Raw genomic sequence first — 22,080 nt, 5'->3', positions numbered from 1 at the left:
ACTATCACTGCCCCTAACAACACCCAGCTAGTTTATAGCTCCTCCCACCAGCTAGTTACATAGACAATCCCCTATCACTGCCCCTAACACCCAGCTAGTTTATATCTCCTCCCACCCAGCTGATTACATAGACACTCCCCTATCACTTCCCCTAATAACACCCAACTAGTATATAGCTCCTCCCACCCAGCTAGTTACATAGACACTCCCCTATCACTTCCCCTAATAACACCCAGCTAGTATATAGCTCCTCCCACCCAGCTAGTTACATAGACACTCCCCTATCACTGCCACTAATAACCCCCAGCTAGTTTATAGCTCCTCCCACCCAGCTAGTTACATAGACACTCCCCTATCACTGACCTTTAACATAATAACATCATAGGAAATAAGAAAGAGCTGCATGGACATAGTCCAGAACGAAAGATGTAAAGGTAGTAAATGTAAAAGAAATACATTACAAAATTACAGCTACCTCCATAAATTATTCACTTAAGGGTCCATTCACACGTCCGCAATTTCGTTCCGCATTTTGCGGAACGGAATTGCAGACCCATTCATTTCTATGGGGCAGCACGTTGTGCTGCCCGGATCCGGAATTGCGGATCTGCACTTCTGTGTCCGCAATTCCGATCCCGAAAAATATAGAACATGTCCTATTCTTGTCCGCAATTGCGGACAAGATTAGGCATTTTCTATTAAGTGCCGGCGATGTGTGGTCCGCAAAATGCGAAACGCACATCGCCGATGTCCGTGTTTTGCGGATCCGTGGATCCGCAAAACACACGGACGTGTGAATGGACCCTAAAGGGTATTGATATAAATTGGAAAACCCCTTTAAGACTGGGGCTTCAGGGCAACAAGTAATGCGACAGCAATTCTTAGAAAAGTCACCGGACAAAAAGCATTGTGTGTGTCTTTTCTGCAAGCTACTGTTGAACGAGCGCCATGGCCTCCTTCAGCACCATACATTGCATATCGGCTGTGCTTGTTAGCTCAGCTCCATTCATTTGAAGAAAATTCAAAGAACTAGACATCACTTGCCTAGGGTAAGCTGTGACAAAGCCATGGTACTCACCACAGCACCTCAAAAACTGATCTGTGGGGGTCACAAGTATCAGACCCCCACCGATCAGTATAAAAAAGTTGGAAAACCTATTAAAAGATTACAAGGTCATCATTTCCTTCAGATCTCTGTCAGGTGCAGTGTGGGCACAATGCCTTTCTATGACCTAAAACCATTCAATATAACCATGTCCCCTTTATACTGTACACCTGCAAATTCAGTACAATCTGCAGACAGCATGATATAGAGCAGGAGATATTGGGAAGACTGACATAGTTTTGTGGGTGTAGATTCAGTAAAACTTGTAATTTATAGATTTAAAGAGGTTCTGCACTTTGTTTTAACTGATGATCTATCCCCTGAATAGAGCATAAGCTTCTGATCGGCGGGGGTCCGACACCCGGGACCCCCGCCGATCAGCTGTTTGAGAAGGCTGTTTACCACTGGACGAGTGACGTCACGACTAGTATCAACTAGCATGGGTGGGGCTAAGCTCTGTTCACTTGAATAGCCCTGCCCACGCTAGTTGATACTAGTCGTGACATCACTGGGCCGGCGGTAAACAGTGAGAAGGCCGCAGCGCTGCTGGAGCGCCACTGCCTTCTCAAACCGCTGATCGGCGGGGGTCCCGGGTGTCGGACCCCCGCCGATCAGATGCTGATGATCTATCCAGAGGATAGATCATCAGTTAAAACAAAGTGTAGAACCCCTTTAAGTATTATTTTTTTTATGAGTTCAGTTGTGCACAGGGTAGGTGTTATCAGTGATTGATAGCATTCTCTGTGTAAGTGTGTATAAATGGATAGCTGTCAGTCACTAATAGCTGTACACAATGGAGGTGTTATCAGTAATAGCATTATCTGTGTAAGTGTGTATACAGAGATAGCTGTCAGTCACTGATAGCTGTACACAGGGGAGGTGTTATCAGTGATTGATAGCATTCTCTGTGTAAGTGTGTATAAATGGATAGCTGTCAGTCACTAATAGCTGTACACAATGGAGGTGTTATCAGTAATAGCATTATCTGTGTAAGTGTGTATACAGAGATAGCTGTCAGTCACTGATAGCTGTACACAGGGGAGGTGTTATCAGTGATTGATAGTATTCTCTGTGTAAGTGTGTATACATAGATAGCTGTCAGTCACTGATAGCTGTACACAGGGAGGTGTTATCAGTGATTGATAGTATTTACTGTGTAAGTGTGTATACATAGATAGTTGTCAGTCACTAATAGTTGTACACAGGAGAGGTGTTATTAGTGATTGATAGCATTCTCTGTGTAAGTGTGTATACAGAGATAGCTGTCAGTCACTAATAGCTGTACACAATGGAGGTGTTATCAGTAATAGCATTATCTGTGTAAGTGTGTATACAGAGATAGCTGTCAGTCACTGATAGCTGTACACAGGGGAGGTGTTATCAGTGATTGATAGTATTCTCTGTGTAAGTGTGTATACAGAGATAGCTGTCAGTCACTGATAGCTGTACATGGTAGTGGTGTTATTAGTGATTGATAGCATTCTCTGTGTAAGTGTGTATACATAGATAGTTGTCAGTCTCTAATAGTTGTACACAGGAGAGGTGTTATTAGTGATTGATAGCATTCTCTGTGTAAGTGTGTATGCATAGATAGCTGTCAGTCACTGATGTACATAGATGTTGAAATAAGTTCAGAAAAAAATAGAGATATAAATGTATAATTTACATGCTTTACTGAATCTTTTCCCACAAAATTATATATTAATCTGCTCAACTTCCCCTGCTCTACAACATGCTGCCTGCAGATTGTATTGCATTTCATGGTGGCAGGATCTCTTTAACTGCCACTATTCAAACTAGGAATGAATTACATTCTATATATCTCCAAATAAAAAGAGTTGTACATCATTAATGTGAAGGCTTTCAAACAGTATTATTCTACAATACAGGGGCTGTGAGAATATTATTGTATAATGATCACGTATGATCAATTAATCTAAATCTATCAAAAACAAATCTGGAGAAAATAGGTATATCTTCAGATATTTATGATAAAAAAGTATTTTTTTATTTTTTTTGTATAGCAGCAGATAGATCAGGGGCAAACACAAGAAGCAGACAACCCTTGTGTAGGAACCGTTTTTTTGCCCCAAGGATAGGACATCTATATCAAGTTCCTGGAAAACCCCTTTAACACCATGTTACATAGGAAACAGAGGCCATCAAGCTTTTTTCCTACCATTTCTACGTATATATTGGCTTGCCAAGAATATATATTTTACTACAGTAGCTGTGGTAATAAGTGCACTTGTCTGCACCATATTTTAGGAGTCTGGGTTGTTCTGTACTATGGTGAGAAATTCTAAGGCCTCTTTCACATGAGCCTGACGGATTGGCTCCGGATGCGTTCAGTGAAACTCACACCATTTTGCAAGCGAGTTTAGTCAGTTTTGTCTGCGATTGCGTTCAGTTGTTCAGTTTCTTCCTCGCGGGTGCAATGCGTTTTGATGCGTTTTTCACCCGCGTGATAAAAAACGGAAGGTTTACAAACAACATCTCTTAGCAACCATCAGTGAAAAACGCATTGCATCCACACTTGCTTGCGGATGCAATACGTTATTCACATAAGCCCCATTCACTTCTATGGGGCCAGGGCTGCGTGAAAAATCCCGGTGCGGGTGCTATGCGTTCACGTCACGCATTGCACCAGCGCGGAAAACTCGCTCGTGTGAAAGGGGCCTAACAAAATTAGTAATGCACCTGCAATACTCTGAATTAAGTTACTGTTATTTCTGAGCATGGATTTTATCTAATTGAAACTAATTTTACCACAGGTGACGTGTCATTCGGGTCAGCATGTACTATATGTTGTATAAAGTGCAAAGAGGAATGAAGAAACGTAGATGGCAGCCGGTGAGGTAAAAACCATGGTCAGGCCACGATTCCTTCATTATATTTTTACCTTTTTCATTCTGTGAGTATACCATTAAAGTACTTTGGTCGCACCGTTTGGCAGTGCTGCACTATGTCTGGTCCTTCTTAAAAGGGAGTCGGTAGAAGAGACAAAGCAGCAGTGGATATCTATGTAGCTGTGAAGTCTATGGAACTACAGATCCCAGGTTGATGAGAGGTTGCATCCTTTTTTGTATTTTCCCAAGTAACTCTGCTATGGGCAACTAAGTCAATTTTCCTTTGCACCAGTTTTGATAAATGTCCTACATTATTCTTAGGAGGTAGCAGCAAACTTACTGGCCCAGAAATCTATACATATTTTACAAAATCCTGAAATTCTACAGTTTTCATTCTGCCGACTGAACCTCATTATAGTCTGACACTCCCTGCTCTGTACAGCTTTATTCTCAGCAGTCATCTCATTATCATCACATGCAGGATTAGAAAGAAAATATCTGAATGCTGTGGCAGAAAACAGATTTAAAAAGAATTTACAATTTGAAGATGAAAACAGATAAAAAGAACATAATACATATCAGTGTCTGGCTTTAATTAGTAGCAAATGTAGGTGATACTTACATGTCCTTGAATTTCTATTAGCAGTGTCGGGCTGGGGTACTTAGGGCCCACCAGTGTAACTGATTCTGGGGGGCCACCTTAGGGCTCCTGCACACTAACTTATTTTTTTTCCATGTCTGTACCGTTCACTTCACTTCAATAGGGCCGCAAAAAAAAAAAGACTCCCCGTGAGTATTCAGTGTCTGTATGTCCGCATGGCCATTCTGCAAAATTATAGAACATGTCCTATTATTGTCGGCATTACAGAGAAGGATAGGACGGTTCTATTAGAGACCGGCTGTTCTGTTCCGCATAATGTGGAACGCACACACCCAGTATCCATGTTTTGCGAATCCGCAATTTGCAGACTTCAAAACATCCAACGGTCGTGTTCATGAGCCCTTACAGTGATAACAGAAATATTAAAGATGAAGTATGATGGCAGACATTCACAGCAAAATGCACAAACATACATGTGGCAGAATTTACACATATATAGATATTCTACACTTAAGTTAGTCAGAAACAAGACACATGCAGCGCACACCAATCACTCATTGGCCACATGTGGCACACAAAACACTTATACATGGCTCACATGCCACTAATGCATATGTCACATACTGCACATACACCACTGATACATAGAACATATATATCACATACCAATCACACATAGGAAACACGCAATGCACACACCAAGACATTTATGCCTAACCCTATTGAGTGTAGCACACTTAAAGGGGTTAAAGGGGTTGTCTCACTTCAGCAATTGACATTTATCATGTAGAGAAAGTTAATACAAGGCACTTACTAATGTATTGTGATTGTCCATATTGCCTCATTTCCATCACATAATACGCAGCACGTATCCATGGTTTTGACCACTGTGCTATGTATAGGTAAAGGTGTTGGCCTATGCGCACTTCCAGCCTTTCCCTATAGTGTGTAAGCACGGCCACCACTGCTGGATTACAGGGTGGTAATAACCACGGATACGTGCTGTGTATAATGTTATGGAAAGGAGGCAATATGGAGTATCACAATACATTAGTAAGTGTCTTGTATTAACTGCATGATAAATGCCATTTATTGAAGTGAGACAAACCCTTTAACCCCTTTAAGAATAAATGCCTGGCATAAAATTTACCAAATATTAACCTCCTCATATTGTACATAATCTACATTATAATTAAAAGGGTTGTCCTACCATAATGACTTATTGCCAATCTACAGGTTAGGTGATAAATATCAGATTGCTGGGGGTCTGACTGCTGGAACACCCACTGATCATGAAAAAAGGGGTCCTGAGACACTCAATTACATTACCGCCAATCTATGTACACAAGGTTCTTAAGACCACGTTCCCTTGATCATGGGGGTCCCAGCAGTCAGACCCCCATCAATCAGACACTTATCACCTGTCGTGTCATAGCTGTTGGACCTTTTGACATTCCCTATCCTTAAAGGTTTTCTTTGGGTGTAAAAAAAATAAAATAAAAAATCTGGCCCAAAATACAGATAGGTCCATATATATATTTGGACACTGACGCAAATATATATATATATTTTTTTACCTGTTTACTAAAAGATATTCAAGTTATAGTTATATAAGGGACATGGACATAAAGTCCAGACTTTTAGAGTTTATTTGAGGGTATCCACATTAAAATTGGATGAAGGGTTTAGGAGTTTCAGCTCCTTTACATTTGGCACCCTGTTTTTAAAGGGACCAAAAGTAATTGGACAATTGACTCAAAGGCTGTTTCATGGGCAGGTGTGGACAATTCCTTCATTATTTCATTCTCAATTAAGCACATAAAAGGCCTGAAGTTGATTTGAGGTGTGGTGCTTGCATTTTGAAGATTTTGCTGAGAAGTAAACATGCGGTCAAAAGAGCTCTACATGCAGGTGAAACAAGCCATCCTTTATCTGCAAAAACAGAATAAAACCACCCGAGAAATTGCTACACTATTAGGAGTGGCAAAATCTACAGTTTGGTACATCCTAAGAAAGAAAGAAAGCACTGGTGACCTCAACAATGCAAAAAGACCTGGATGCCCACGGAAGACAACAGTGGTGGATGATCGCAGAATAATTACCATGGTGAAGAGAAACCCCTTCACAACAGCCAACCAAGTGAACAATACTCTCCAGGATATAGGTGTATCAATATCCAAATCTACCATAAAGAAAAGACTGCATGAAAGTAAATACAGAGGGTTCACTGCACGGTGCAAGCCAGTCATAAGCCTCAAGAATAAGAAGGCTAGATTCGACTTTGCTAAAAAAAATCTTAAAAAACCAGCACACTTCTGGAAGAACATTCTTTGGACAGATGAAACCAAGATCAACATCTACCAGAATGATGGAAAGAAAAAAGTATGGCGAAGGCATGGTACAGCTCATGATCCAAAGCATACCACATCATCTGTAAAACACGACGGAGGCAGTGTGATGACTTGGGCATGCATGGCTGCCAGTGGCACTGGGTCCCTAGTGTTCATTGATGATGTGACACAGGACAGAAGCAGCCGGATGAGTTCTGGGGTTTTCAGAGACATACTGTGTGCTCAAATCCAGCCAAATGCAGCCAAAGTGATTGGTCAGTGTTTCATAATACAGATGGACAATGACCCAAAACATAAAGCCAAAGCAACCCAAGAGTTTATTAAAGCAAAGAAGTGGAATATTCTTGAATGGCCAAGTCAGTTACTTGATATGAACCCAATAGAGCAGGCATTTCACTTGTTAAAGACTAAACCTCTGACAGAAAGGCTCACAAACAAACAGCAACTGATAACCGTTGCAGTAAAGGCCTGGCAGAGCATTAAAAAGGAGGAAACACAGCGTCTGGTGATGTCCATCAGTTCAAGACTTCAGGCAGTCATTGCCAACAAAGGGTTTTCAACCAAGTATTAGACATTAACATTTTATTGACAATTATTTAATTTGTCCAATTACTTTTGAGCCCCTGAAATGAAGGGATTGAGTTTAAAAAATGCTTTAGTTCCTCCCATGTTTATGCATTCATTTTGTTTAACCCACTGAATTAAAGCTGAAAGTCTGAACTTCAACTGCATCTGATTTGTTTTGTTCAAAATCCATTGTGGTAATGTACAGAACAAAAATTTGAAAAATGTTGTTTCTGTCCAAATACATATGGACCTAACTGTAGGTGTCAAACTAAAATAGAAATGCTCGCCTGTTAAAGGGCCTGTGTCCACTTTTCTAGTTATCCTCTATCCACAGGATCGGGAATAACTAAATTATCCGTGGGGGTCTGAACACTGGAGCCCCCACTGATCCCCCTTCTTGACTGAGAGGCATGTCAAACATATGCCCTGCCTCTCCATACATTCTCTATGGGGTCGCTGGAGATAGCGGAGTACAGCACTGGCTATTTCCAGTGGTCCCAAAGAGATTAAATGGAGAAGCAGGGCATATGTGTGGCCTGCCACACCATCAAAAAGGGGGAACGGACCCGTTCCTAGGATCAGTGGGGGTTGCAGAATCGTATAGTTATGCCCTATGGTGTGGAGAGGATAACTTGAAAACCTGGACAACCGCTTTAAATCCTCCACTACTTCACCACCAGTATTTCTTTACATGGCAGCAGTGATGCCTGTAAATACGGAATATCATCACTGCCACCATGTAAACCATTAGTGTCAATACTGGAGATTGTGACGCACTGTGCAGAATTTTTCAGTCAAAAGTCCAACCCTCTTTGCAGGTCATAACCTTTAACAAAGCCCAAGCAAAGGTGCTGGAGGAACAACGTGAGCAAAGGGCGCAAACGGAGTGTCATAACTGAAACAGAGGCATTAGGGTCACCTGAGGCAGTGTAATAGTGGAGATCCTGGAGCAGGGGTAACTGGAGAAGAGGCAATATTAGCGGTGCATTTAGAGTGGGGGCATCTGGAGCTGGGGCATTTATGGGGGTGCACCTAAAGCAGAGGCATTAGGATCGCCTGAGGCAGGGTAATAGTGGTGATCCTGGAGCAGAGGTATTAGGGGGGCAACTGGAGAAGAGGTAATATTAGGGGTGCATTTAGATTGGGGGCATTGGGGGGCATCTGGAGCTGTGGCACTAATGGGGCTGCACCTAAAGCAGAGGCATTGGGGGGACCTAGGGCAGAGTACCCCCCATTCCATCTGAACTCTGCAGAGAGCAGCACACATACACAGATCTGAGTCTACTATAAACAAATCCCCTATTGCCCCCTTACAGTCTCCTACAGCTCACTACCGTCACACACCTGAGAAAACAGCCCAGCACCGCAGAGGAGTCCTTCTCTCCAGCAACCACAGTTTTCTGACAGCAGGGAGGGCAGGAGGATGGCCAGACATGTTCCCTCCTCCTTTACTGCCAGCAGCCCGGGAAGCTTAGAAGATACTGTGTGGCCTCCTGTACATTTTACACCAGTAGGAGGCTGCATCACTGTGCAATACTGCCACCTAGTGGCTACAATAACTATCTGTCCTGAGAAACAAGAGAAATAATTACTCCTCCATCTTATCTCCGGGCGCAGGAGACTGGGGGCCCACCAAGGAATCCCCCGTCTCCCCGGTCGGCCAGTCTGAGCCTGGCAATTAGGATGAAATAGAAGGTTTTTGTGTACTGAACTGTCCATACATTGATATATCTCACAGAATGAGTCTTTTATTATTATGGTATTGTAACATTGCCATGATTTCACATTAGAGTAGTCACGTTTGGGTGTTAATGAAGGCTTTGTACTTGAGCTTGCTCATGTAACCATCTACAGACAGAGTGATAGGAGGTACTACAGGCTGAAGCTTACATAATGAAAAGCTACATAATTAAATCATTTTTGAATGTTGGTTTGTAGTTTCTTCTCATGTACTGCCAACATTTTTTTCTTATTTAAATTGCCATAAATTTACATCATGAACAGATTTGTGGCGTCTATAGTATACCAGATTTACTGACATAAAAGTGTTTCCTACATTTGATGCAGACAAAAGGAAAATATGGAACCCCAGATACTATGAGCAGCAATCCTTGTGTGATTACCAAGTGGGTGATTGGCCTTTTCTCATATGATCACAGATAGAAATGTACACTTGTAAAGTGATGTTTCCGAACCATGACAACAATATTAAAGTGTAATTAAGTGCTGTAGCTTAAATTGAAGACTCAAGTTTAATCAACCAAAGATGAACCAACAGTTTTATATTCATCTATCACATACACAGCAATTCCGCAAATACTTCTACAATGGGAATCATTCCCTTTATCAGCAAATCAATCCAAAAATAAAACAAGGATATGGTCAAAGAAAGTATATAGGAAAGATTCTACTTTTCCTTATTTTTTTTTTTAATCTACTCCCGGTTTTACCTTGGTTGCAGAAGAAGTGGAACCGCACTCATTTTTTAATTCAAAACAATTACTTTATTGCCATAAACACAATATGGGAAGATGTGACGCATTTAGGCTAAACTGGCTTTTTCAAACAAACATGCTGTTCTACTTTTATTGTCAAATTCAGAAAAATTCTGATTATTCAAAACATATTTAAAATGAGGTAAAAAATTTTTTTTGGAGCAGTTTAATTCTACGGGCCAAAAAGTAATAAGTGATGACCTATGTTACAACCAATAAGTAGTCCATAGGTTATTCACTTTAGTGCACTAAATATTTAAATACTCTAAAACTGACCATAGATATGAGAATGGCCATCAGACGCAAGTCATCCCACTGTACCTTTGGTTGGTACCATGAATAGACAAAAAATGCCAGGTGGTGTAGTAAGGTTGTCTAAATCATGGCTGACAAGCAACACATATAAAATTAGGGGTGACCATCTGGAAAAACAGTTGATTGGTAATTTAACCAAATTTGTCTCATGTCTACAGTCAACTTTAGAAAAACAGGAAAAGCAACAACGCTGTGCTAATTCACTTCCAGTTTATAGCGTAATCAATAAAAGGTTTAGGAGAAGGATCAAAAACATCAATTTAAACGGTATAATTAAACTCCAACACATCAATGAAAGGTCAACCGGGAAAGGAAAAGAAAGCTATACTGTATACATTAGTAAATTTATCCCATTCCATTGTTATTATTTTATATCACTAAGCGGCTCATATGTGACCCATTTTCATTTCCTCAAGACTAGTTGAGAGGGGACATCAGTCCTGACATACAGCATGTCTCGCACCACTTCAAACGCGGTCTGAAATCCCATTTATAATAGCAGACTGTGATCTCATTCAATGCGCCAACTGTTGAGGAGAAAGACAGAATATGCACATATGTTTTATGTCCTATGCTGTGGCTGAATGTAGGTGATAGTAGGGATGTAGTCTCATGTCTTCTCCACACTATATCCCCCTGTATACTGTCATCCACACTACGCATATAGAACGCAAAGCAAATGTATGACATGTAGTCATCTGTACTGAAAACGGATGTCATTTTAATCCAGTTTATGAAACATATTTGCAGCTTCCACGACAGGCCACTCGCTTTGGAGACTAGTTTCCAGAACTGACCAAACAAGCATGCTATGTTTGAACTGTACAGCCAGAAGTAATGCAAGGGGATGGGAAAGTTAGACGAAAAGTTCCCCCTCCTCCCACTTCCAAAAAGCAGCCTCCAAACAAAGACGTCTTAATCTCACCAAAACGTGGCTAACTGAAGCATGGGAACTTGATAAAGAACAGTGCTGCCCTGTCAATGACGGTACATACATGTAAATAAACCAAAATGAGGAACACATTCTCTTGCATGAAAGGAATTACGTAGAGCAGCTGAGCAGGGAAGAAAAATATGCGGTCGAGAATATGTGTAACTGTATTTGCCTGTAACAACATTTTGTTAAGAGAATAAGTCCTACTCATTTTTCATTATTATATTGTCATGAATTTACATTAAATAATAAGATTTATTACATCAGCTGTAAAAGTTTGAAAACATTAGGAAACAACAGTTTATGTATGTTCGGGATGTGTTTACACAGGGATATATTATGGGATAAGCTCAGGACGGGAGTCCTCCTTCAAACATGGTCATTTGGAAATGAAATATAAATATTCACGGAATTAGGCTTCATATAAATATTTAGCAGTTTGTTGAAATAATTAGACAACAAAGTGATGAATAAAATTCATTATGTAATAACTTCTATAAAGGGAGCAGTCATAAATGTTTTATTATGTTGGCCTGTTGTCATAAGAAAACTCAACAGAAAAACAAAGTTCTGCAAGGATTTTTTTTTCAGATCTGTAAATTATTAGAGTATGCTATCAGAATTTTGTGCCCAACATGAATTTTAAAGGGATTCTGTCATGAGATTTTAGCCCTATAAGCTAAACATATGCCCATGTCCGTACTAATAACATGAATCCTAAACTGGTCTTATTAAACCTGCTTGTGGCTCTATTAGCCCAAAAAACTGGTTTTTATAACCGGTCAATCGCCTACCTAAGGTGCCCAAGGGTAGTCAGATAATACAGGGTGCCCGGCCGTCTGGTGCCCAGCGCCTCCTTCCCAGTCTTAATCGCCACCCTCCCTGTCTACAGTAACGCCTTCCTCACCTCAGAGCAGCCTCCGCCAGATCCAGCCAGCCCTCTGCTAGATCCGGCGCCTGCGCACTAAGCTCAGCCTGATGCGCTGCGGACTCCTGGCAGCGGCTTCGTTGAGCGAAGTGCGGCGCTGAGGTGAGGAAGGCGTCACTGTAGACAGGGAGGGCGGTGATTAAGACTGGGAAGGAGGTGCTGGGCATCAGACGGCCGGGCACCCTGTATTAACTGACGTCCCCTTGGGCACCTTAGGTAGGCGATTAACCGGTTATAAAAACCTGTGTTTTGAGCTAATAGAGCCACAAGCAGGTTTAATAAGGCCAGTTTAGGATTCATGTTATTAGTACGGACATGGGCATATGTTTAGCTTATAGGGCTAAAATCTCATGACAGAATCCCTTTAACTACATGTTTTTGCTTTTGATATGTCTTTACCTGTATTATTAGGATCTATTTGTCACATGTTCTGATGGGGAAAAAAAACCTGCCAATAGATAGCAGGTAGATGTGATATGCACGGCGTTTCTGCAACATAGGCCCTAACAATTTTTTTTATTGCTTAACTGTTTGATCAGGACCAGGTCCTTAGGACCTGGGCATTGTATATATATGAAGGTACGTAGAGGTATGAGGCGGCACTGCTGATATGTCCAGTGTTCTCAATATGGGACGGGGAACTGGCAGCTCAGCCAGCTGATAACACTATTCAGTGGTGCTCTGCTATGAATAGGAAGTCCACAGTAATCATGCAGTAAGTAGAATGAATAACGATAGTGGAACTCACCCAAATGTTGCAAGATGTATCTTTATTAGTGTACAATCGAATACAAAGTTCAGCGGCTGGGGCGGACAGCTGCGTGTGTATGCTGAGTGATCAGCTGGTCTGGCCTCTGACCTCATCACGCTACCTGTGCGCTCCTTTTTAACGCGTCTCAGTTGCCTAGGCAACCACCGACGCCGAAGCAAATCAGCAATCAATTACCTCGCTTGATAAACTGTGAATTCAGGTATCGGACTAAAAACATCCCTGACATCTACTTTGTCTACTAATATATGCTAACCTAGATTCACAGTTTAGCAAGCGAGGTAATTGATTGCTGATTTGCTTCGGCGTTGGTGGTTGCCTAGGCAACTGAGACGCGTTAAAAAGGAGCGCACAGGTAGCGTGATGAGGTCAGAGGCCAGAGGAAGCGCAAGGTGCACGAAACGTCCGTCGCCAGCTGATCACTCAGCATACACACGCAGTTGTCTGCCCCAGCCCGCTGAACTTTGTATTCGATTGTACACAAATAAAGATACATCTTGCAACATTTGGGTGAGTGACGCTATCGTTATTCATTCTACTTACTGCATTGTATATATATATACAGTGATCCCTCGAGATACAATGGCCTCAGGATACAATATTTTCAACATACAATGGTCTTTTCTGACCCATCGTAAGTTAAAACTAGACTCAACATACAATGCCTCAGACTCAGATCCAACCAATCAAGGACACTTCTCCAGTAAAATAGTTGTATTAGTTGCTAGTTAGCAACTATTCATGACTGTTAGACCTCTTGCACAATAACGTGCCGTGTTTTGCGGTCAGCAAATTGTAAACACGGATGCCGCTCGTGTGACTTCTGCAATTTGTGGAACGGAACAGACGGCCCATTATACAAATGCCTATTCTTGGCCGTAAAATGGACAAGAATAGGACATGCTCTATAATGTTTGTGGGGCCACTCAATGGAGCAACGGATGCGGACAGCACACAGAGTGCTGTCCGCATCTTTTGCGGCCCCATTGAAGTGAATGGGTCCGCACCCGAGCCGCAAAAAATGCGGCTCGGACCCGGAGCCAAACCGCGGTTGTTTGCAAGAGGCATTATATGTAAGAACTTATTGCTTTTGTCTTACTTATCTGCTTATTTTTCTTAAAGGGGTTCTCTGGGAATTAAGAAAATGAAAATACTTAAATATTACTTCATTATAAATATATTCCCAAATAACTGTCATTATTTATAATGGCTCGTTTTGTCTAGGGAACAATCATTAGGAGAAACAAAATGGCCGCCATCCTATTAGTACACACAAAACCTGTCCTAATCACAAAGGAGGAAAAGTTACTTCCCAACACTGAGGTAAAGAGCTGCCTCATCCTCCTCTCTGCTCTACTTGTCAGGGATTATGATCTCCTGAATTAGAGTTTAATATGGTAATCAGCTGAATCTCTGTAGGAATGGAATTCATGAGCAGATGTAGCAATGAGCAGCAGCACTTGTATGCAGTTTCCATTACCACAACCCCACATTACCACAGTCTGTTCTGTCCGTCCTCTCTGTACTTCATGCCTCCTCATGGACTCCATTCCTACAGAGATTCAGCTAAAGATTATATTAAACTGTATTTCAGAATCATAATCCCTGACAAATAAAGCAGAGAGGAGGATGAGGCAGCTCTTTGGCTCAGTGTTGTGAAGTAACTTGTCCTGCTGTGCGATTAGGACAGGTTTTGTGTGTACTAATAGGACGGCGGCAATTTTATTTCCCCTGATGATTGGTCCCCAGAAAAAAACAAGCAATTCTAACTAATGGAAGGTATTTGAGAATATTTATAATAGAGTAATATTTACATATTTTCATTGTCTTAAATTCCTTGAGAACCCCTTTAAGGCTACTTTCACACTACCGTTCAGAGTGGGTCCGTCTGATGTCTGCTCAGACAGATCCGCTCCTATAATGCAGACGTTTGGATCCGTTCAGAATGGATCCGTCTGCATTATAGTTGAAAAAAATTTCTAAGTGTGAAAGTAGCCTGAACGGATCCGTCCAGACTATACATTGAAAGTCAATGGGGGACGGATCCGTTTGAAGATTGAGCCATATGGTGTCATCTTCAAACGGATCCGTCCCCATTGACTTACATTGTAAGTCTGGACGGATCCGCTTGCCTCCGCACGGCCAGGCGGACACCCGAACGCTGCAAGCAGCGTTCAGGTGTCCGCTTGCTGAGCGGAGCGGAGGCTTAACGCTGGCAGACTGATGCATTCTCAGCGGATCCGCGTCCACTCAGAATGCATTAGGGCAGGACGGATGCGTTCGGGGCCGCTTCTGAGCCCCTTCAAACGGAGCTCACAAGCGGACACCCGAACGCAGGTGTGAAAGTAGCCTTAATCTTCATTTTCTCTTATCTTGGATGACATTTTGGGGCTTTGGAACCAATTACTTAACTTACAATGGTTTCAAAATACAATGCTCGTCCTGAAACCAATTAATATTGTAACTAGGGGGACCACTGTATATATATATATATATATATATACACATACACACTGACATATATAGACTAGACCCAGCACAGCCATAACACTGACAATAGTCACTGGAACAAGGCTAATTTCCTCTATAACTAAGGTTGTTAGAGCAAATCTAAACTTGAGTGTGATATCACATCATGAAAAAATCAATTAAAAATGTATTGCCATTGTCTACTTAACTCATTAAAGGCTATGGACTTCTTCGGGGCAATTTTTTAATGATTGCATTTTACTCATTTTGGGCTAAAAATAATTTTTTTAATTGGTCTTTACTAAAAATTGTCAGCCGTGTTCAGGGCTTTTTTTCTCAGAGAAAAGGTGGTGGAACTCACCCCACCTCCCCTGGCCACGCCCCTACCCACCCCTAGGACACATTTTATAACTGTACTGGAGCGGCGGGGCCGGATCACAGTGAACGCACCGGCCCCCAGCTCCTCCTCCCAGTCCCTCCCCACTGATACATCCAGCCTGCGATGCTGTGTTTGAGAAACAGGGGTTAAAAATCATAGTATCACTTTTCAGTTCCATCAGCTAACGGCTCATGTGAAGCCTTAACTTTGACTTAATAACACTTATTATAGCTAAACTCTTATGAAACTGATAAGAATATGGCTTAAATTAGTGCTTATGAGGTCAGGATATCAGAGATTAGGTTTTTACATGAACCATCATCAGCTAATGGGACTGAGAGGCAATACTCCGCAAACAGCCTAATTTTTAACCCTTGTATCTCAAAAACAGTCAAAAATTGTTCATAAAAAACAATGGAAAAAAAGTTTTTTTAGCCCAAAATGAGTAAATGCAATCATAAAAAATAGCTGATGGACGATGGTGTCCATAGCCTTTAAGAATTAAGATAATTCCTACATCTGCATAATGTAAAAAAAAAAACATTTCCCCCAATGGTCTTTTACAGCCATTGGGGGACAGACCATAAAATGTAAAGTAAAAAAAAAATACATAACTATAAAAAATTCACATGAAATGGCCCACTTTAAAGGACTACTGCAAAATTAATAGAATATATTAATAAAAAACTAATAAAAAGTATATTTTAAGTTAACATTATATAATTACCTGAAAAATTAACTAGAATGATCAAACCTGAATTGCAGATGCAAGTAAAGGGGGACATGGTGTCATGACCCCTCACTATTTGCATGCGCAAGTATTATATGTTGTCTGTATTACTTACCTGGTATTAGATGCGAATGGTGCAGTCTGAAGTCCTCAGGAAGGTGAAGCAACATCTTGATTGGATGATGGATCAACGGTCAGTCTCGTGAATACCTGTAAAAGAAAGGACAGGTCAGTTGCTGCATACTCACATAAGTGGCAGTGAAGAATCCCCCTCCCCCACCCTTTTCCATTAATGTCAGGGTGTTAAGTATAGGGTAATAGTCACTCTCTGAGTGGACTAAGGCTAGGTTCACACCTGAGCGTTTTACAGCGCGTTCCTCCGCGCTGTAAAACGCTCAACAGGCAAAAACCAATGTTTCCCTATGGGCATGGTTCTCACCTGAGGACAGGAGCTTCTTTGGGGCGTATTGTCGCGCGTTCCCGCCCATATACTTCAGTGGGAACGCGCCTAAATGGGCGTTTGCTTGTTTCCGCCCATTAAAAACGTCTGCTACAAATGCCCGATAAAAACGCCTGTATAAAGCGCTTATCGAATATGCTCAGGTGTGAACCCAGCCTAAGTGGATATTTAATTAATTGGTATTGTGAAAAGTTGGTACTAGATTAATTGGTTTACTGTTATTGAATTTTGGGTAACATTAAGACACCGTGGCCGATTTTAGCCAATTAATAAAACACAATTAATAAGTTAAGAGTGGTTGTTTATTTGCGAGTCGATTACAATTAAGGTAATAAAGCATGGAGTATATGACACCATGTAGAAAATGTTTTTTTCCAAACTATAAAACAATTTATTTTTAAAAAAAAATACAAAAATTCCATTTATAAAATGATGGCCATGAAATCAACACTGCATAAACCACATCCATAGCCCAACATCTAAAAAAGTTATATCCATGAAACTAATTCAGAGTTCCACTGCAAAAAGGGGCTTTATGTGCAATTCTCAGTAGTATCCTGCTAAAAGGTCAAAATGGAATTTACTGTGTATCATATATTTGTTGCATAAGAAGCAGTTAACGGTTAAGAGCCCTTAGGAACCCAGTTGCTAGGTGGGGCTGTTTACACTCTCCCCATAGGAAGTAGTTAGATCAGAGCAGTCAGTGTAGAGACAGTGAATGTATAGACAGAAAAGTGTGCTGAGGCAGCAAAACACAGACATGAAGAAAGCTAGTCATCAAAAAAACTTAAAACAAACTACAGTGGAAAAAGAGACAAAGAAAGGATTGAAAAGCATTCCAGTGTTCAGAGGAGATGCATGTAGGAGCTCTGTGGAGATAAACTGCTTAGGGAGAAGCCTATAGGCTCAGCAGCCAAACCTGTTCAGGAGATTTAAGTCTTCTTGTGCCTGGAAAGACTACAATGGCAGAATCCGAATATGCCCACTAGGCTATATCCTGCCGAGGAAAACTGCCCTGTGGTTGCATAGTGAAAGAGAAGTGTTGCACTACTATTTATTTATGCTTATACCTATATCAGCTAGAAAAATGCAGTGTGAGGAAAATTGCTTTTAAAAAGACATATTGACTTATTAACTATTGCTGTAGCCTTGTAACCTGTAAGATCTAGAGAAATTGCACTTGTGCCAGTCCATGCATACTGAGAACTGTGACTAATGTTCCTGAACTTGATTTTTCAGAAAGAACCATTCTGTTGTTAACTTGGCCTCGGTATTTCCGGCACCGCTACACTCCTCTGACATCTTCAGCTGCCAAGTGTACTTTAACTCTGCTCTACAACATTTCTTGGGCTTGTACCCTGGTTATGTCTACTGTTATTTACAAGTCTTGAACTCCCCTTCAAAGAGGTCTAGAGTCCTTAATTACCTAAGACCACGTCACACAGACTTTGCAGCCTTACAGAAAACTCATTTCAAACTGAGTAAAATTTCCAGTCTATCTCAATATTTTTATCAATGATTTAGTTCTTGTTACCCATTATCTTAGATTAGAGGTGTTTCTATTGCTTTTAAAATATGTGTTCTTTTTTTCCTTCCTCCAGTCTAAAAAATCCAAAGGGTAGGTTTTTATTTTTGAAAGTTACTACTGCTAACACCACAGTAACTATTGCTGGACCTTATGCTCCAAAGGTCCACCAAATCCCATGGATTGCTGATACTTTACAGTGACTCCATGCCTTTAAGACGGCATTTGCATTATTGTAAGTGATCACCATGTGGTCATAGAACATCTCCTTGATTCTTCCTCTGTCACTGCCCATGTTGTATAGGAAAATTAGGGCCCTTGGGAATCAGGGGCGGGCTGGGACAGGGGGCAGGGAGGCAATTTCCCCCCAGGCCGCCCTAAAGCACTGTAAAAACGGCCGCTGCGCCTGCCCGCTGTCTGAGTCTGAGCACCGGTTATCTAGTTTTGTAACACACATCGCACTACACTGTGTACGTCCTCTACAGCTGTGTGCACATGTGCTATTCCACATAACCAATGAATTTTCCCCAGCCTGACTCCTCCCACACATGTGGTAACATGGTTGTGACATCACCAAAGGTCCTCTAGCAATCAAAGCTGTAACCCCTACTGCCTACTGGAAGTGCGCATGTGCAGTAAAACCTCAGCGAGGACAGATGACAGGATTGGTGAGGTAATTGAGGCAATTTGTGTCATCACCAGTGCACCGGTCCTCGGCTGTCTGTGCAGGGCTGCGCACAGGCGTAAAGCTCTCTGTGACGTCATGCTGTGTGCAGCCTTGCACAGCTGAAAGCAGATGCAGTCAGATCGCTTTGGAGGATAGAGGAGCGGAGGAGCGCAGCGTCCACTCCAGGAGCAGGAAAAGTGTTTTATTTTCAGGCTGATGGACACTGGGGGCTGGTGGGGGCACTGGGGGCTGATGATGGAGAGGTTGCTGGGGGCTGATGAGAGTCACTGGGGGTGGGGCTGATGAGAGGCACTAGGGGCTGATGAGAGGCACTGGGGCAGATCAGAGGAACTGGGGGCAGATGGAGAGGTTGCTGGGGGCTAATGGAGAGGCACTAAGGGGCTGATGGAGAGGCACTGGGGGCTGATGGGAGGCACTGGGGGCTGATGGGAGGCACTGGGGGCTGATGAGAAGCACTGGAGGCTGATGGAGAGGCTGCTGGGGGCTGATGATTGGCATTGGGGGATGATGAGAGGCATTGGGGGCATATGAGAGGCACTGGGGGCAGATGAGAGGCACTGGGGGCAGATGAGAGGCACTGGGGCCTAATGAGAGGCACTGGGGGCAGATGGAGAGGCTGCTGGGGGCTGATGAGAGGCATTGAAGGCAGATGAGAGGCACTGGAGGCAGATGAGAGGCTGCTGGGGGCTGATGAGAGGCACTGGGGGCAGATGAGAGGCACTGGGGGCAGATGGAGAGGAGCTGGGGGCTGATGAGAGGCACTGGGGGCTGATATAGAGGCTGCGGGGGCAGATGAGAGGCACTGGGGGCAGATGAGAGGCACTGGGGGCTGATGAGAGGCACAGGGCTGATAGAGAGGCTTCTGGGGCTGATGAGAGGCACTGGGGGCAGATGAGAGGCACTGGGGGCTAATGGAGAGGCTGCTGGGGGATGATGAGAGGCATGGGGCTCTTATCTGAGGTCTGATTGGGGGTCATTCATATTGGGGTCTGAGCTGAGGTCTGATTGGGGGTCTGATCTGAGGTCTTATTGGGGTCTTATTAACATTGAGGATCTTATTGGGGCTGTTAGCTGAGGTCTGATTAACATTGGGGGTCTGATTGGTGGTTTGACCCGAGGTATAATGAATTTTTTTTTTTATTATTGTCCCCCTCTAAAACCTCTTATAGGGCGAAAAATACGGTACTTGCTTGCTCCTCCTCTCGATTTCCCCTACCCAGTGTGTACGCCGCACGCAGTGACATCACACGGAGGCAAAGTAAAATGAAAAGGACGATTCCGGCACTTATTGTTCTTCCCATAAAATCTTCCTCTTTATTGAATCACATCATGTGCGGAACAGTATCACAAACAAGCAATTGTTTACGCGTTTCGGAGACCTTCTCCTTAGTCGTAACAATGTGGACTGAGAGTTTGGAAAAATTTAAAGACCCAACTAGTGGGTGGTGGTAACATGATGTCATGAATTGATCAACCCAAGGACTCACACCTGGAGTATCATTCTCAGTGGACATTAGTTAAAATAGCCCCACATGATGCTCTCCGCACTACCCTGCGCTTGGACTATGCATATCATAGCCGAAGGCTTTCACATATCAAGAGAGCAAGTACAAGCGCAAGGTGTGAGGAAACGCATCGTGTGAATAGGGCATATACAAACCGGATTCCAAAAAAGTTGGGACACTAAACAAATTGTGAATAAAAACTGAATGCAATGATGTGGAGATGGCAAATGTCAATATTTTATTTGTAATAGAACGTAGATGACAGATCAAACGTTTAATCCGAGTAAATGTATCATTTTAAAGGAAAAATACGTTGATTCCGATTTTCACGGTGTCAACAAATCCCCAAAAAGTTGGGACAAGTAGCAATAAGAGGCTGGAAAAAGTAAATTTGAGCATAACGAAGAGCTGGAAGACCAATTAACACTAATTAGGTCAATTGGCAACATGATTGGGTATAAAAAGAGCTTCTCAGAGTGGCAGTGTCTCTCAGAAGCCAAGATGGGTAGAGGATCACCAATTCCCACAATGTTGCGCAGAAAGATAGTGGAGCAATATCAGAAAGGTGTTACCCAGCGAAAAATTGCAAAGACTTTGCATCTATCATCATCAACTGTGCATAACATCATCTCTGTGCGTAAGGGTCAAGGCCGTAAAACCATACTGGATGCCCGTGATCTCCGGGCCCTTAAACGACACTGCACCACAAACAGGAATGCTACTGTAAAGGAAATCACAGAATGGGCTCAGGAATACTTCCAGAAACCATTGTCAGTGAACACAATCCACCGTGCCATCCGTCGTTGCCAGCTGAAACTCTACAGTGCAAAGAAGAAGCCATTTCTAAGCAAGATCCACAAGCTCAGGCGTTTTCACTGGGCCAGGGATCATTTAAAATGGAGTGTGGCAAAATGGAAGACTGTTCTGTGGTCAGATGAGTCACGATTCGAATTTCTTTTTGGAAATCTGGGACGCTATGTCATCCGGATCAAAGAGGACAAGGACAACCCAATGCGTGTGGCATGGGCATGGGCAGCTTGCATGTCTGGCAGCTTGCATGTCACACACTGATAGCAACACCGCAGGAGAAATGCTAGCACAGGCTTCCAGTATCCGTAGTTTCAGGTGCTGCACATCTCGTATCTTCACAGCATAGACAATTGCCTTCAGATGACCCCAAAGATAAAAGTCTAAGGGGGTCATATCGGGAGACCTTGGGGGACATTCAACTGGCCCACGATGCCCAATCCACTTTCCAGGAAACTGTTCATCTAGGAATGCTCGGACCTGACACCCATAATGTGGTGGTGCACCATCACATTATGGGTGTCAGGTCCGAGCATTCCTAGATGGACAGTTTCCTGGAAAGTGGATTGGTCGTTGTGCCACATTTCTCCTGCGGTGTTGCTA

At 42.5% G+C, this 22,080-nt stretch overlaps 1 protein-coding gene across 3 annotated transcripts in view; it reads left to right on the top strand.

The window, feature by feature from the left end:
- The window catches only part of SCRG1 (stimulator of chondrogenesis 1), a 200,609-nt gene that overhangs the window by 26,388 nt on the left and 152,141 nt on the right, over window positions 1-22,080 (top strand). Inside the window, exon 2 of one of the 3 annotated variants that reach the window (XR_005776373.1) lies at window positions 16,618-16,733. The exons of 1 other annotated variant lie outside the window; for it this stretch is intronic. The gene's annotated coding sequence lies outside the window, so the exon portion shown is untranslated. Of the gene's footprint in view, window positions 1-3,879; window positions 3,959-16,617; window positions 16,734-22,080 lie in introns of those variants that run through there. One more of the 3 variants, XM_040418673.1, reaches the window with a different exon arrangement.

The sequence above is a fragment of the Bufo bufo genome, chromosome 2 (genome assembly GCF_905171765.1).
Source record: "Bufo bufo chromosome 2, aBufBuf1.1, whole genome shotgun sequence".
Lineage (NCBI taxonomy): Eukaryota > Metazoa > Chordata > Amphibia > Anura > Bufonidae > Bufo > Bufo bufo.
This window is presented reverse-complemented; position numbering and strand designations above follow the sequence as displayed.